At 39.8% G+C, this 15,621-nt stretch overlaps 1 protein-coding gene across 1 annotated transcript in view; it reads right to left on the bottom strand.

Annotated features, from left to right (window-relative positions):
* Positions 1–15,621, bottom strand: part of timm21 (translocase of inner mitochondrial membrane 21) — a 53,791-nt gene that overhangs the window by 3,959 nt on the left and 34,211 nt on the right. The gene's annotated exons all lie outside the window — the stretch shown is intronic.

Genomic DNA, 15,621 nt, shown 5'->3' with positions numbered 1-15,621 from the left:
TGGAAAAGCCCACAAAAAGTAATGGATATGGTCCAGTCCATCACAGGTAAAGCCCTCCCCACCATTGAGCACATCTATAAGGAGCATTGTCGCAGGAAAGCAGCATCCATGATCAAAGACACCCACCACACAGCCAAGCTCTCTTCTCTCTGGCTGTCAAGAAGGTGGTACAGGAGCTCAGGACCCACACCACCAGGTTCAGGAACAGTTATTACCTCCTCAACCATCAGACTCTTGAAGCACAATGGATAACCTCACTCACCGCATCACTGAACTATTCCCGCAACCTATGAACTCACTTTCAAGGACTGATTGTCTCACGTTCTTAATATTTATGGCATTATTATTATTATTATTTTGTTTTGATCTATTTTCGTTTGGTGTTTGCACATTGTTGTCTTTTGCGCATTGGTCCATCTTGCGGTGTGCTGTTTTTCATTGATTCTATTGTGTTTCTTTGTATTTACAGTCAATGCCCGCAAGAAAATGAATCTCAGGGTAATATATTGTGACATATATATAATTTGGTAATAAATTTACTTTGATTGTGATTTGACTAACTAAAGATACCAGGAGAGATACTAGGAGAAATATACTAGAAAAGGTTGGTGGGGGATTGGGAGGGTTAGAAGTAAAAATGTAGACATAAATCGAACAGGGTTATGGTAGCGGGTGTAGGAAGATATTAGGAGAGATCGGTGGGGGATGGGTTGTGGTGGGGGGAGGGGGAGCTGGTTGATGTGAGTGAGAAAAGTAAGTGGAAGAATGGGATTGACAGGTCCTGACAGCCACCAAGCTCTACTCAGGTCAAGAGGCCTCCAGCAAATTTGTAAGGAAATAGGACTCTTATTCAAGATTATTGCAGGTCAGAGAGTATGTCCTAAAATTTCCCAATTCAAAGGTGAAAGAGATACCATGAAATGAGTGTCGAAAAATATGTTTAAATGTTATTTGAATGTTTTGGTGAAATAAATAATCTGCCAGCTCTCATCCTATGACTGATTCTCAGATTGATCCACTCTCTCGGGAGCTAATTTGTAACAGTCAAGCACGAATGATTAGCATTCTAAATGCAATTAAGCAAACCACTGCAATAGTTACCTTAAGCTTCATGCTTGGTAGCAACATGGAGCCAACATATTTCTCCGGGTGACAATATTTTAAAGAAATAAACAAAGATATCTAAAGGAAAATAGCTGGGTTTTACCACAATGTGCAAACAGTTAGATAGGATAAATTTGGAAATACAAGTAATGTTATGGCTTAAAAACTTGTCCTTGATGTAGAACCAAAAATGAGAAAAATGAGATGTTGGAAACATTGGTTCACAATCCCTGAGTGGCCATGACCTGTTAGGGACTGTCAAGGTATTGAATATAGACACTGTAGAGTTGTTAAGAGATAAATTTTGGAGGTAAAATGTATCAGCTTAAATTTTTAAATCAGAGTTTAGTGAGCTATCAGGCAAATCTACCTCAGCCTTGTTTCTGATGGAAGACCATCAAGTTGAACTGTAACCCTGCTTCTCTTTCCAAAGATGTGGCAGGACTGAACTTTTTTTTCAACTTTAGTTACTGCCTATCTGCCACTTCTAACAATTTGCTCTTAGCTCAGCTCTTGAGTATTGCAAGATGTGATTAAACACAAGCTCACATAAAATTCAAACATGAGGAAATCTGCAGATGCTGGAAATTCAAGCAACACACACAAAAAATGCTGGTGAACGCAGCAGGCCTGGCAGCATCTCTAGGAAGAGGTACAGTCGATGTTTTGGGCCGAGACCCTTCGTCAGGACTCACATAAAATTTCTGTCAGTTTACAGGCACACACTAAGTTTTATTCAATACCCCCTTGTGCAACTGGATCCGCAATTTCCTCAATTACAGACCCCAGTTAGTTCAGATTGGCAACAACATCTTTTCCGCAATCTTCATCAGCAGAGAAGCACCACAAGACTGTGTGCTCAGCCCCCTGCTCTACTTGTGTTATACTTATGACTGTGAGGCAAGGTACAGCTCTAATGCCATATTAAAATTTGCTGATGACTTCACAGTCCTTTGGCCGAATCAAAGTTGGTGATGATTCAGCATATAGGAGGGAGATTGAAAATCTGGCTGAGTGGTGCCACAACAACAACCTCTCACTCAAGGTAATACATATAAAATGCTGGAGGAACTCAGCTGGCCAGGCAGGATTTATGGAAAAGAGTAAAATAGTTTAATCTTTTCCATAGGTGCTGCCTGACTGTTACATGCCTCAAGGAGATCTGCGTTTTTTTTTAAGTGAGAATGATGTAATGGTCTTTTGGAGGTCACCTGATGTAATTTTCCTGCCGATGTGAGGTCACGTGATGACATGTGCACCACGAGTATATAAGGGTAGACCCCAGATGACGCAGTTAGTTTTTAGTTTTTAGATTTCCAGATAGAACGTGCTGCGTCTCCGTTTCTGTTGCGTGTTTGTTTTTGTGACACAGTTTCATTTTTAAAATGGAGTGTTGCGTTCTATTGCAAGATACAGTATTATTAGACTGGAAATTTTTGGCCAGATGTGCTGATTTTCCCTATGCCAACAGTAGAAGGGAGAGTGAAGGCTTTATCGAAGTACAGGACCGAAGGATTGAGAGGAGTCGGCATCATTCGGCAGTTTAACAAAGGATTGACCTTATTCTTCGTTGAAGGAGTAGCGACCTTTATTGGAGATAACTCTTGCCAAAAGAGCAAAGAGTTCATGCAAAGGTTTGCTCTCTCTAAAAGAAATTAGTCAGTTGTTTAAAGCTGTTTATTTACTGCATCGCGAATCCTTCGGACAGAACCAGCAGGAAAGTCACGTCTATGAAGAAATCCTTCTCCAGAGAAGTCTCTCCCAATTGAATGTATAAGTCTGTGGGACTTTCGAATTTACCATTTTACGAACTATATCTGACTTTACCTCTTTAAGAACTTTTTCTGCATTTAACACTTTAAGAACCAGTGCCGAGTGACCATTTGTTGAACGGCTGCATAGCGGTTAACTTCTGGTTAAGGTTTTCGTTTGTTTTTTTCCTTTATTGTTTATGTGTTTAATAAATGTTTGGTTGTTTTTATATAACCTGTCTCGATTGATATTCATTGTTGCTGGTTACGTAACATAATCTGCGGGGGCTCACGGGTGATGTTCCGATTTTGGGTGTAAGTGCTGGTAATTGCCATTTTGATTTGGAAAAGGGAAATATCCGATTTTTTTTTAGTTTGGTTGGTGTGTGTGTTGTATTCAGCAACAATGGATATTGACGGGTTTATGGAGACGCCTGACTCGGGGTCTTTAGAGAATGCAAGAAAACCTGAAGTATTGGAGATTGCGCGGAAGTTGAATATTAAAGGAATTATGAGGAATTCCGCCAAGGCTTTCATACAAAGAAAAATCACCGAGCACTATATTAATTTGAAATTGTTTGATGAGGAGATGTTAGGTAAGTTTCCAATGAGTAAGCTGGAAATGCAGTTACATCTTGAACAAGTAAAGTTAAAGCAATTAGAAGCTGATTTGGAAGAGAGTTGGTTAGAAGCTGTAAATAAACAGAAGGAATTCGAAGCTAGGGAGGCTATTAAAATAAGGGAACTTGAAGAAAGAGAGGCTAATAAAAAAAAGGAAATTTGAAGAAAAAGCTGAAAACCAGAGGAAATTTGAGCTAGAGATGCAGAACTTAAAGTCCGGGAATCAGTCTTCTGGTTCTACGAAACAGTTTATTGCCAGTCATGAGGTTATTTCGGCTCCTCCATTTAATGAAGCTGAAGTGGATAAATATTTCCAGCATTTTGAAACTATTGCTCTAGTTTAAAGCGGCTGAAAGACCAATGGCCAGTGATGTTACAAAGTGTAATCAAAGGCAAGGCACAACAAGTTTATACAGCTTTAAATGCTGAGCAAGCACAGGATTATGATATTGTTAAGCAGCATGTATTAAAGGTGTATGAGATGGTTCCGGAAATGTATAGAGAAAGATTGAGAAATTTGAAGAAATCGGTGGAAAAAACTTATGTGGAATTTGCCTATGAGAAATCTGTGTGTTTCGAGAGATGGGTTTCCTCTAAAAATGTGAATGGGGAGTATAATAAATTAAAAGAGTTGATTTTGCAGGAGGAATTTAAGAGAAGCATTCCTGTTGGAAGTGAGAACATACTTAAACAAACGGGACACTGCTACATTACAGGAGATTGCTAAGTTAGCTGATGAGTATGTTTTAATTCACAAGAATAAATTTTCTCCAGGTAAAATTTTTAAAAGGAAAAATAGCACAGAGAGTCAAGGTAAATCAAACATTAAATCTGAAGTTAGTGAGAAAAGTGAGGGTGAAGGGAGACATGTGAAGGAAAGACATTTTGTTATTATTTGTAATTATTGTAAGAAGCCTGGACATGTAATAGCTAATTACTTTTGATTGAAAAGGAAAGAGAAAGAAGTAGCCCCAGATACTAGTGTGCAGCATATTGAAAAACCTGTAAAGCCACAGGGTTCAGGAAATATTAATGAAGATGTGTCAAAGTCTGACCAAGTTAAGAAGGGATATGAAAATTTTATAACAGAAAGATTTGTATCCTTGAAAGAAAGATCCAATTCAGTATCAATAAGGATACTTAGAGATACTGGAGCTTCTCAATCACTAATATTAGACAGTGTGCTAAAGTTTAGTGATGAGTCTGACATTGGTGAGGTAAATTATATAAGAGGAGTTTGGACTGCCCTTATGCCAGTACATTTACATAGAGTAAATTTAAGGTCAGGATTAGTTACAGAGGTTGTTAAAGTAGGATTACAATCCAGTTTACCTGTGAATGATGTTTCTCTTTTGTTAGGGAATGATTTAGCAGGTGGCCAAGTTTTTCCTGAAGTGCATTTGACAACAAATTCAAATTTTGAGGAACCACAGAGGGATTCTAACACAGATTCTTCCTGTGATCTAACAAGAGCTATGGCTAAAAAGACTGATGTAAAGGATGAGGTTGTTACCCATGACAGTTCAAATCAAGATTCGAATTTTGAGGATGTATCAGAAACTTCCTTACCTACATTATTTGATCAGGATTTTGGTGGTAAGTCTGATCAGGAAGATTTGTCTTTATCTCGGAAGGAGATGAAAGCAGAGCAGGGTAGAGATCCTGAGATAGTTAAATTAAAAGAACAAGCTCTTCCAGATAGTGAAATTGGAATAGTACCAGTAGGATATTATTTTGAAAATGGGGTATTAATGAGAAAGTGGAGATCGCCTACAATTCCTGCTAGTGAGGAATGGGAAGTTAATCATCAGTTAGTAGTTCCTAAAATTTACCGAAATGAGATTTTAACTATGGCTCATAGTATTCCTTTGGGTGGTCATTTAGGGGTAAAGAAAACTATGAAACATAGAAACATAGAAACATAGAAACATAGAAAATAGAAAGAATAGAATAGAAAGAACAAAGTTTCTAAACATTTTTATTGGCCTAATTTAAGACAAGATGTTGCAACATTTTGTAGAACGTGTCAAATTGTGTGTAAACCTAATCAGGTTACCCCAGTGGCCCCACTGCAACCAATTCCAGTATTCGGTGAGCCATTCTCAAAAATCATTGTAGACTGTGTAGGTCCATTGCCAAAAACTAAAACTGGACGTCAATATTTATTAACTATTATGTGCACAGCATCTAGGTTTCCAGAGGCAGTACCTCTTAGGAATATAACAGCCAAAACTGTGACAAAGGCTCTTATAAAATGTTTTACTTATTTTGGGTTGCCTAAAGAAATACAATCAGATCAAGGTAGTAATTTTATGTCTGGGTTGTTTCAGCAGATAGTTTATAAACTGGGAGCAAAACAGATCATTTCCTCAGCCTATCATCCAGAAGCACAAGGAGCTTTGGAGAGATTTCATTCTACACTAAAAACTATGATTAGGACATATTGTGTGGAAAATGAAAAGGACTGGGATGAAGGTATACATTTACTACTTTTTGCAGTAAGGAAGGCAGTACAGGAATCATTAGGTTTTAGTCCTTTTGAACTTGTGTTTGGACATAGAGTTCGAGGACCTTTGGCCTTGTTGAAGGAACAGTGGATTAATAAAGAAGTACACACTAATTTTCTAGATTATGTTTTAAAATTTAAAGAAAGATTGTATAAAGCTTGTAGCTTGGCCAAGGAAAATTTAAAATTAGCTCAAGAGAAGATGAAGACTTGGTATTATAAGGAAGCTTAGGATGAGGTCATTTAAGCCTGGAGATAAGGTGTTGGTTCTTTTCCCAGTGCAAACGAACCCGTTACAAGCTAAATTTCATGGTATTTATGAGATTAAATCTAAGGTAAATGATGTAGATTATGTGGCAAAAACCCCAGATCGGAGAAAGACAGCACAGCTGTGTCATATAAATATGACAAAACCGTATTATGAGAGAGAAGATGCTATTATGACTGTTGTGATCAATAATGAGTCTGATCTTGATAAAAACTTAACGGAGGATTCATCTGAAACTCAGTTTAAACCCAACATTATATCAGTCAGGTTACCAAATTCAAAAATTCTAGAAAATATTGATGAAAAATTAGCTCATTTACAGCCACAGCAGAGACAGCAAATGAAACAGTTAATTTTTAAATATAGAGATTTATTTCCAGACGTCCCTAGAAGAACCACCGTAGCTACACATGATGTAGTGTTGGAGATGCAAAACCAATAAAACAACATCCGTATCGAATGAACAGGGGAAAATGTGAACTTGCTGAACAAGAAATTAAGTATATGTTAGAGATTGATATTATTAGATATTCTAATTCGAATTGGAGTTCACCGTGTGTTATGGTGCCTAAGCCAAACAATAGTATTAGGTTTTGTATGGATGACAGAAAGGTGAATGCTGTGACAAAAACTGATGCATATCCAATCCCTAGGGTAGATGATTGTATGGGTAAAGTTGGACAGGCCAAATTCCTTACAAAAATTGATTTGTTAAAAGGTTATTGGTGTGTTCCATTGACGGATAGAGGTAGAGAGATTTCAGCATTTGTAACCCCATCTGGGTTATATGAATATAATGTTCTTCCATTTGGGATGAAGAATGCACCAGGTACTTTTCAGAGGAGGATTAATAGTGTGATTCAGGGATTAAAAGATACAAATGCCTATATTGATGATTTAGTTACTGGAAATAATACGTGGAAGGCACATATCACTGCAGTGGAGGAACTATTTGAGAGACTTCCAAAAGTTAACTTAACTATTAACTTAGTTAAAAGTGAATTTGGTCATGCCACTGTGGCTGTTAAAGAAAAGGGTTAAGGAAATTAGACTCCAATTTAATAACACAGTCTAATGTTACAGGAGTACAATATTCTGATCACTCATATTAAGGGTAAAGATAATGTGATTGCTGATTGTTTATCTAGATGTTAAATGAACAATGAAAATTTGTTTTTTTTTGGAGTGGTATTTTCACATTTGTAACACTCCTACTGTACATTAGTTAGTAAGTGCTGAAAGATAAGACTGTATATATTGAGTATGTTGTAAGTTTTATACCTTTGTATTTTTTTTTTGTAAATTGTTAATTGTTAAAATTTTGTTCTTTAAAAGACCAAATTTTTTTTGGAGGTAGGTGTTACATGCTCAAGGAGATCTGTTTTTTTTTGTGAGAATGATGTAATGGTCTTTTGGAGGTCACCTGACGTAATGTCATGTGATGACATGTGCATCACGGGTATATAAGGGTAGACCCCAGATGATGCAGTGAGTTTTTAGTTTGTAGATTTCCAGGTAGAACGTGCTGTGCCTCCATTTCTGTTGCGTGTTTGTTTCTGTGACGCAGTTTCATCTTTAAAACGGAGTGTTGCGTTCTATTGCAAGATACAATATTATTCGACTGGAAATTTTTGGCCAGATGTGCTGATTTACCCTATGCCAGCAGTAGAAGGGAGAGTGAAGACTTTATCGAAGTACAGGACCGAAGGATTGAGAGGAGTCGGCATCATTCGGCAGTTTAACAAAGGATCGACCTTATTGAGTCTTCGTTGAAGGCGTAGCGACCTGCATCGGAGATAACTTTTGCCAAAAGAGCGAAGAGTTCATGCAAAGGTTTGTTCTCTCTAAAAGAAATTAAGGTCAGTTGTTTTAAACTGTTTATTTACTGCATTGTGAATCCTTCGAACAGCACCAGCAGGAAAGTCGCGTCTATGAAGAAATCCTTTTCCAGAGAAGTCTCTCCCAATTGAGTGTATAAATCTGTGGGACTTTCGGATTTACCATTTTACAAACTATATCTGACTTTACCTCTTTAAGAACTGTTTCTGCATTTAACACTTTAAGAACCAGTGCCGAGTGACGAATAGTTGAACAGCTGCATAGCAGTTAACTTCCGGTTAAGGTTTTTGTTTGTTTTTTTTCTTTATCGTTTATCCGTGTTTAATAAATGTTTGGTTGTTTTTATATAACCTGTCTCGATTGATATTCATTGTTGCCGGTTATGTAACACTGACCCACTGAGTTCCTCCAGCACTTTGTGTGTATTAATTGACTTCCAGCATCTGCAGATTTTCTCCTCTTTGTGAACTTCTCACTCAATGTCAGCAAGGCCAAGGAGTTGATTATTGACTTCAGGAGGAGGAACCAAGAGGTCCATGAGCCAGTTCATATCAGGGTGTCAGAGGTGGAGAGGATCAGCAACTTTAAATTCCCTGGTGTAATTAGTCCGGAGGATCTGTCCTGGGTCCGTGTAAGTGTCAATATGAAGACAGCACAGCAGCTCCTCAATTTTCTTAAAAGTTCTCAAATAATTCAAGATGTCATCTAAGACTTTGACAAACTTCTATAGATGTGCAGTGGAGAGCACACTGACTGGCTGCATCTCGGCTTGGTATAGAAACTCCGATGCCCTTGAAAAGTCTACCAAAAAGCCCAGTCTATCATGGGTAAAGCTCTCCCCACCTTTAAGCACATCTACAAGGAGCACTGTAACAGAAAAGCAGCATCCATCAAGGACCCACACCACTAGACCATGTTCTTTTCTCACTGCTGCCAACAGGAAGGAGAAACAGGACCCACACCATCAGGTTCTTGTACCAGACAGTATAACTTCACTCACCAATTACTGAACAGTTCCCACAACCTAGAGAATCGCTTTCAATGGCTCATCATCTCATGTTCTTTAGATTTATTGCTTATTTATTTGTTTGTATTATTATTTTTTGTTTGCACTTTGTACAAACCCCATTTCCAGAAAAGTTGGAATATTTTCCAAAATGCAATAAAAACAAAAATCTGTGATGTGTTAATTCACGTGAACCTTTATTTAACTGACAAAAGTACAAAGAAAAGATTTTCAATAGTTTTACTGACCAACTTAATTGTATTTTGTAAGCATACACAAATTTAGAATTTGATGGCTGCAACACACCCAACAAAAGTTGGGACAGAGGCATGTTTACCATTGTGTTACATCACCTTTCCTTTTAATAACACTTTTTAATCGTTTTGGAACTGAGGATACTAATTGTAGTAGATTTGCAATTGGAAATTTTGTCCATTCTTGCTTGATATAAGACTTCAGCTGCTCAACAGTCCGTGGTCTCCATTGTCTGATTCTCCTCTTCATGATGCGCCATACATTTTCAATAGGAGATAGATCTGGACTGGCAGCAGGCCAGTCAAGCACACGCACTCTGTGTCTACAAAGCCACGCTGTTGTAGCCCGTGCAGAATGTGGTCTGGCATTGTCCTGTTGAAATAAGCATGGACGTCCCGGGAAGAGACGTCGCCTTGATGGCAACATATGTCTCTCTAAAATCCTAATATACACCTCAGAGTCAATGGTACCTTCACATACATGCAACTCACTCATGCCATGGGCACTGATGCACCCCCAAACCATCACAGATGCTGGCTTTTGCACCTTTTGCTGATAACAATCTGGATGGTCGTTTTCATCTTTGGCACAGAGAACACGACGCCCGTTTTTTCTGAAAACTAGCTGAAATGTGGACTCATCTGATCACAGCACACAGTTCCACAGTCTTTCGGTCCATCTGAGATGAGCTCGGGCCCAGAGAACTCGCCGGCGTTTCTGCATAGAGTTGATGTATGGCTTCCTCCTTGCGTAATACAGTTTCAAGTTGCATTTCTGGATGCAGCGACGGACTGTGTTGAGTGACAATGGTTTTCCGAAGTACTCCCGAGCCCAGGTGGCTATAATTGTCACAGTAGCATGACGGTTTCTTAGACAGTGCCGCCTGAGGGCTCGAAGATCACGCGCATTCAATAGTTTCCGACCTTGCCCTTTACGCATTGAGATGTCTCTGAATTCTCTGAATCTTTTCACAATATTATGTACTGTAGATGTTGAAAGACCTAAATTCTCTGCAATCTTGCATTGAGAAATGTTCCTTTTGAACTGACTAACAATTCTCTCATGAATTTTGGCACAAAGGGGTGAGCCACAACCCTTGCTTCCAAAGACTGAGCCTTTGATGGACACTACTTTTATACCCAGTCATGATACCTCACCTGCTACCAATTAGCCTGCTTGATGTGGAGTCTTCCAAACCAGTGTTACTTGAATATTCTGTGCATTTTTCAATCTTATTTTAACTCTGTCCCAAATTTTGTTGGGTGTGTTGCAGCCATCAAATTCTAATTTGTGTATGTTTACAAAATACAATTAAGTTCGCCAGTAAAACCATTGAAAATCTTTTCTTTGTACTTTCGTCAGTTAAATAAAGGTTCATGTGAATTAACATATCACAGACTTTTGTTTTTATTGCATTTTGGAAAATATCCCAACTTTTCTGGAAATGGGGTTTGTATTTTCACAGTTTGTCGTCTTTTGCACATTGGTGTTTTGTCTTTTTTGTGTGTGGATTTTCATTGATTTTCATTGTGCTTCTTTGTATTTACTATGAATGCTTAAAAATTAATATGGTTGTACAAGGTGACATCTATGTATGTTGGTAATTAAATTTACTTTGACCTTGAACTTTGAATCATTGCCGTGCTTGCTGACCAACACAATTCCCCTCAATATCTTGACTTTAACATTCTTATCACTATTTCCAAATCCCTTTGTGTCCTCAATCTTTCCCATCTCCAATATTCTCCAATGCAACCACTGTTAGAGATACCAGACTTTGTTTTACCACTACTATCTTTCTGGCAATGTGACACATTCCATCATTCAGACAATCAGACCATAAAACACAGGAGTAGAATTAGGCCAATCAGCCCATTGAATCTGCTCTGCCATTCGATCTTGGTTGATTTATTATCTCTCTCAACCTCATTCTCCTGCTTTCTCCCCATAATCTGTGACGCCCTATAGAAATAAATGCTAACATTGCATTTGCCTTCCTTACTACTGACTCAACCTGCAAGTTAACCTTTAAGGAATGCTGCACGAGGACTCCCAAGTCTCACTGCACCTCCAATCTTTGAGTTTGCACCCCATTTACTAAGAAAGGTTCATGCTAAATTCCTTCCACTAAAGTGCATGCCAATACATTCCCTACACTGTATTCCATCTGCCACTTCTTTGCCAGTCTGTAACAGCAGCAGATGTGAGAAGGACTCTGCAGAGACCCCCCCCGTAAGATGGACCAGACAACATCCCAGGCTGAGTACCTGGAGAATGGGGACACCAATTCACTGGCGTCTTCAACGCTTCACTCATCCAGGCTACTGTCCACACACGCTTCAAATCAGCCACCATTACCCCTGTACCAAACAACTCTACACCTTCAGAACTAAACAACTACCATCCGGTCGCACTGGCATCAATCATCACCATTTGCTTTGAACAGTTGTTAATGGCACATATCAAAATTCCATTCCTGCCACATTGGGACACTCACTAATATGTTTATTGACAGAACGACTCTACAACAGATGGCATAGCATCTGTCATGCACTTAGCCCTGACACACCTAGAAAACAAGGACATTTATGTCAGAATGCTGTTTCTGGATTTCAATTTGGCACTCAACACTATTGTCCCACAGATCTTGATGAACAAACTCCCACTCCTTGGAGTAAGTACACCACTGTGCAACTCGGAGCTGGACTTCCTAACCAACAGACCTCAGATAGTCAGGATGCCGAACTGCTCCTCCCTAAAAGAGAGGATAGAGTAGATATCAGGCAGTTAGGAAATGACACTGGAGAGGTAGTAAAAGGGGCCAAGGAACTGACGAGTGAACTGAACAATTATTTTGCATCAGTCTTCACTGTGGAGAACACCAGCAGTATGCTGGACATTCGAGAGCATCAGGAGGCAGAGATTAGTGCAGTTACTATTACGAGGGAGAACATGCTTGGGAAGCTGAAAAGTCACCTGGTCCAGATGGACTACATCCTAGGGTTCTGAAAAAGGCAGCTAATGAGATTATGGAGGCATTAGCAATGATCTTTCAAGAATCACTAAATTCTGGAATGGTCTCAGAGGACTAGAAAATTGCAAATGTCACTCCACTCTTGAGGAAGGCAGGGAAGCAGAAGAAAGAAAATTATTGGCTAGTTAGCCTGGCTTCAGTGCTTGGGAAAATGTTGGAGACAGTTCAGGATGAGGCCTCAGGACATACAGAGACACATGCTAAAGTAGTCCAAAATGGTTTCTTATGGGAAAATCGTGCCTGATAATTAGTTGGAATTGAGGAAAAAACAAGCAGGATGGACAAGGGAGAATTAATGAATGTTATGTACTCGGATTTTCAGAAAGCCTTTGACAGAGTGCCACACATGAGGTTACTGAACAAAAGCCCATGGCATTACAGGAAAGATACTAGCATGGATAGAAGCAACACACATCAAAGTTGCTGGTGAACGCAGCAGGCCAGGCAGCATCTGTAGGAAGAGGTGCAGTCGACGTTTCAGGCCGAGACCCTTCGTCAGGACTAACTGAAGGAAGGCTGAGTAAGGGATTTGAAAGTGGGAGGGGGAGGGGGAGATCCAAAATGATAGGAGAAGACAGGAGGGGGAGAGATAGAGCCAAGAGCTGGACAGGTGATAGGCAAAAGGGGATACGAGAAGATCATGGGACAGGAGGTCCGGGAAGAAAGACAAGAAGGGTCTTGGCCTGAAACGTCGACTGCACCTCTTTCTACAGATGCTGCTTGGCCTGCTGTGTTCACCAGCAACTTTGATGTGTGTTGCTTGAATTTCCAGCATCTGCAGAATTCCTGTTGTTAGCATGGATAGAGGATTGGCTGATTGGCAGGAGGCAAAGAGTGGGAATAAAGGAACTCGTCTCTTGTTAGCTCCCGGTGACTAGTGGCGTTCTGCAGGGGTCTGTGTTGGAACTGTTTCTTTTTACATATCAATAATTTAGATGATGGAATTGATGGATTTGTGGATAATTTTGTGGATGATACAAATGTAGGTAGGAGGGACAGGAAGCAGGGAATCTGCAGAAGTTCTTAGATAGATTGGGAGAACGTGAAAAGAAGGGGCAGATGGAATACAGTGCTGGGAAGTGTATGTTCATGGGAGTTCTTGTGCAGGATTCCTTAAAGGTTAACTTGCAGGTCGAATCGGTGGTGAAGGCGGCATATAAAATGTTAGTCTTCATTTCCAAAGGACTCGAGTATAAAAGCAAAGATGTAATGCAGAGGCTTTATAAGGCACTGGTGAGGCCTCACTTGGAGGATTCTGAGCAGTTTTGAGCCCCTTATCTACGAAACAACGTGCTGACATTGAAGAAGGGTCAGAGTTGCACAAGAAAGGATTACAGCAATGAAAGGGATATCATATAAGGAGTGTTTGATGGCTCTGGGCCTGCACCCACTGGAATTTAGAAGAATGAGGGAGGATCTCTTTGGAACCTATCAAACGTTGAAAGACCTAGATAGAGTGGATGTGGAGAGGATGTTTCCTATATAGCAGGAGAGTCTAGGACCAGATGGCAGAACCTCAGATTAGAAGGGTGTCCATTTAGATGAGGGTGACTTTCCTTAGCTAGAGGGTAGTGAATCTGTGGGAATTTGTTTCTTCAAGCGACTACGGAGTCTTGGTGTTTCAGTGTATTTAAGGCGGAGGTTGATAGGTTCTTTAATAGTCAGGGCATGAGAGGTTATGGGGAAAAGACAGAAGAATGGAGGTGAGACGGAAAATGGATCAGCCTTGACAAAATGGCAGAACAGTCTCGATGGGCTGAATGCCTAATTCTGCTGCTAAGTGTTATGGTCCAAATTCACACATTTTGCTTTGCAGCTGCACTGATTATGAGCTGTCAATGAATCCTTTCTTCAGTTTGTTAAATGTCTTGCTCCACCAGCTCCATCATCTCCATCATGGGCACTTGCCTCCCCGAAATCGAGGACATCTTCAAAAGGCAGTGTTTCTAAAGACAGCATCACCCCCATCACCCAGGAAATCCCCTCTTCTCATTACAACCATCAGAGAGGAGGTACAGGAGCCTGAGGACTCAATGTTTTAAGAACAGCATAAGTCCACACCAACATCAGATTTCTGAATGGAAAATGAAACCATTCACTACTTTTACTCTCTTTTTACACTATTCATTTATTTATTTTTTATTCATATACACACTTAGTTGCCAATGATGTCCCAGTCCAAAATATCGACTGTTTATTCACTTTCATACATACTGCCTGATCTACTGAGTCCCTCCAGCATTTTGTATGTGTATCTCTAGATTTCTAGTATCTGCAGAATCTTGTGTGTTTAGAATGGGGAAGAAATATGATCCAAGTCTCCTTGACCATGGAATGATTGTTGGTGCCGAAGTCTCAGAAACTGCTAATCTCCTGGAATTTTCACACACAACAGTCTCTAGAGTTAGACAAACCTTGACCACTTTACTACAAGATGTTCCAGGTCAGCTGAGCAGGGTTGAGACAGAACTGCCATGTCTGTGCAGCACAATGAGTTAATCATGAAGTATATGCCAACTCCTCCACCTTTAACTAACTCAGCTGTCCTGTCTTTGCGGTGGATGGTGAAGCCCTTAGGCTGCAGTGCTGCTTCAGAATAGCAGGGCTAAGCCATGTTTCTGTGCAGCAAAGTACACAGCAGTATCTGATGTCCCTCAGGTACGGCAATCTTGCTCTGAAGTATTCAAATTTTATTTTCCAGAGGCTATACATTTGCCAACAGCGTAGTCAGGAGTGGGCCGGGGGGGGGGGGGTGAAAGGCCTCTGCATTCTAATTGTACCTGTTGCCCAGCAAATCTTGCTCACTTCCTTTTTCTTAAAGAGAAACTGCACTGGCAACCAGAGTCTGCTCTCTGGAGTCCACCAATTTTGTGGATCGATAGATTATTTTTTAAATAGCCGGAAATGATGTTGCTTACTGAATTGACTATGGATTTCAGGTGTAGTCGTCCTAAACGGGAATATTTGAAGATTCCCACTGGAGCTCCACACAGTTGTCACTTCCCCAAGCTACCTTTAAAATACTTGCAATTTTGCAGAGAACTCAAACACAGATGTGCTTGGTGCACCAGAAATAGGCGCATCTTTCTCAAATATTTGCCAAATTTTGTTATTAAATGTGCACTGAAGTAGCTTAAAATATTTTTCTCTGGTAAGGATATTAAAAATGTAAGTTATTTTTCTTCCCACAACTGTTCAACAACCAGGAAAGCTATTTAATATGTTGTCTTTTATAAA

The sequence above is a fragment of the Mobula birostris genome, chromosome 1 (genome assembly GCF_030028105.1).
Source record: "Mobula birostris isolate sMobBir1 chromosome 1, sMobBir1.hap1, whole genome shotgun sequence".
Classification (NCBI taxonomy): Eukaryota; Metazoa; Chordata; class Chondrichthyes; order Myliobatiformes; family Myliobatidae; genus Mobula; species Mobula birostris.
This window is presented reverse-complemented; position numbering and strand designations above follow the sequence as displayed.